The sequence below is a fragment of the Megascapheus bottae genome, chromosome Y (assembly GCF_031878675.1).
Source record: "Megascapheus bottae isolate mThoBot1 chromosome Y, mThoBot2.hap1, whole genome shotgun sequence".
Lineage (NCBI taxonomy): Eukaryota > Metazoa > Chordata > Mammalia > Rodentia > Geomyidae > Megascapheus > Megascapheus bottae.
Window position 1 is genome coordinate 9,649,336 of NC_143548.1, and position 2,767 is coordinate 9,652,102.

Sequence of the window (2,767 nt, forward strand, 5' to 3'; positions counted from 1 at the left end):
AAGGTATTACCGATTGATTAGTTTGAATTAATTAAATCCGTTAAGTCAGAGCCCTACTACTTCAATATTTTCATTGTCAGTGTGCAAAGGGGAAATTGAAAAAAAAGGGTTACATGAGATAAGAGTTATATTTCAATTCCAGTTTGGCTGTCATACTACTATTCTCAATTTTTTTTTCCAGAGCCAAAGAAAAAGGCATGGTTCCAATCCCCAGGAAAAGTTGCTATGTGGGAAGAGCTGTTTTTGGCTTCTTGAACTTCAGTTCTATTATGTCTGTCTCACCAGAATGGGTATGATGGAACACCTGATGATTCAGAAATATCCAAGCCACATGGCTCAGCTGGCTTCTGCCCCCCCTGTGCTCCCCCGACCCCAGCCCAGGTCCTGACACTGCATGGTCACATGTAATCACTCAAGTTCCTTTTTCACACCAAAATGTCCTGTGGGTTTTGTTCCTGCAGGTCCTTTAGATACTCTTGGAATCATGCTAAAGAATTACACACTGAATCATACACCAAAGAATCAGTCCCACCAACCAACTTCCTCCTGAAGGACTAGATGTAATCCTACTCACATTCAAATCCATTCAGTGCTGCAGCCACATCCCTCCCTCCCCTGCACACTTTATTAGCCTTATTCAAACAATAGGTTTCTCCTACAAAGTCTAGAAGGCACAGAGAGGCTTTGAACACCTGTGGAAATTTGAAGCCACAGCACCTCTTCCAGTTTTCTGGTGATTGATTGATGATCCTCAGATCTCAGCCTCCTGAGTAGCTAGGATTACAGGCCTGAGCCTGTTTAATGTAACAATGCTTGCTGATAGGTACACATTCTCATAGTATATACTTATTACCCAGTTTCTAAATGTGAAAAAATAATAGGCTGCAAATATGTATGTATATGTATATGTACATGTGTGTGTTTGGTGTCTGCATTTGTGTGCACTGACAAGCTTCCTACCTTTATTGCAGAGAAATTTTATTAGTATAATCTATGATAGAAAATGAAGGCGTCTGGCTGAAATAAACTGTTACTGAATTAATTTTTTATAGTAAGAATTTTTGAAATACTTTGGAAGAGATTATTTCAGAAGCCTTAACCAGCCTGTAGTAACCAAGCATTCTTCTCTCTTAATTCAAAACAAAAGCCCAAAAGCAAGATTACTCTAGAATTCTCATTACGATAGTGGATGAAATTAAGCATGACTGCATTGTTATCTTTATTAAGACCAATAGGATAGCACTAGTGAATGCTAATGATTCCATTCTACTTCCTTAAACCAGATGTCTAACCATTAAGAATCCTCACAGGATAGAGGAAGTCTTGCTTTCATACAGCTACTAGTATATTCAAACCTCTTCCTGTCCATTTAGAGTAACCAGAGTGAGTTGTGTCCATACCAATTTACTGTATCTACAAACAGAAGCATTTAGCCAGGAATAACTCTATTTCTTATGCAAAAGTATGACATGTATTAGGTATGATTACATTCTTAATAGAATATAATATTCTTAATAGTTTATGTGTTTAAGGCATCAAAAAGGAAATAATGTAATGTCTAGAAAAATATAAGTCTTTCCATTAGAAGTAAATTATGTCCCAGCAAAATTTAGGCTTTGAAACCCCAGCCTCCAATATGACTCTTTGGAGATCAGGCTAAAATAAGTTGGTAATGTAAAAAGAGGAGGGTTATTGGGAGAGTCTTTGGTCTCATAGGATGAGTGTCCTTATAGGAAAAGACAAGATAGAATTCTTCTCCCTGTCTAGTCCAATCCACCCTGAGGACATAGAAAGTCAGCCCCAGAAATGTGAGAGAAACAGCATTTCTCTCCTAAATACCTCCAGTCCATTGCATTTTGTCAAAGCAGTTCAAATGTACTAAGACAGATCTTGGTGGTGAGAAGTGGAATGAATGGGAGGACAGTGGAAGCAGCTTTGGATCTAGGTATTTGTAAAGGTTGGAGTTTTGAGATACATGTTAAAAGAATGTTGGATATCTGTGAAAGGACTCTGGGAAGAATATGTATGTTGAAAGCAATACCAATATGCAGGAAAATGAAAAGGGAGAGAGCTGGAAACTCTCTTGTCTTCTAAAAGGTTAAATATACTGAATGCTACTGGCTCATGTCTGTAAAATGAGCTAGTCAGGAGGCTGAGATCTGATTGTGAATAAAAGCTAGCTACCTGGACAGGAAAGTCCATGGGATTTATATCCAATTAAGAGAAAGCAAAAAACATGGAATAGAGTATGGTTTAATTGGTAGACCATGAAAGCCCAGACATACACACACACACACACACACACACACACACACACACACAGAATACATAAGTACTGGTTATTGATTGTAATATAGCCATGAAAAACCATGCTGAGGAGGAATCAAACAGAAAAGAGGTATACATTATTAGAAACAGAAGAAAGGTGACCTTTCTTTAAAAAACAAAATCAAAGAATCTAGCTTAACTGTTCTCATTTTCCTAGACAAAGGACTTGCTGGAGGGGCTGGGAGTGTGACTTAGTTGTAGAGTATTGTCTAGATGCATGAAGCCCTAGGGGTTCAATTCCCCCAAACCACATACACACACACAAAAAAACAAAAGTGATGCTGTGACTCAAGTGATAAAGCACTTGCCTGAAAAAAGCCCAAGAATGGAGTTCAGGCCCTGAGTTCAAGCCCCAAGACTGGCAAAAAAGAAAAAAAAGAAAGAAAAGGAAAAGGAAGAAAGAAAAGGAAAAGGAAGAAAGGAGAAAGAAAGAAAGAAA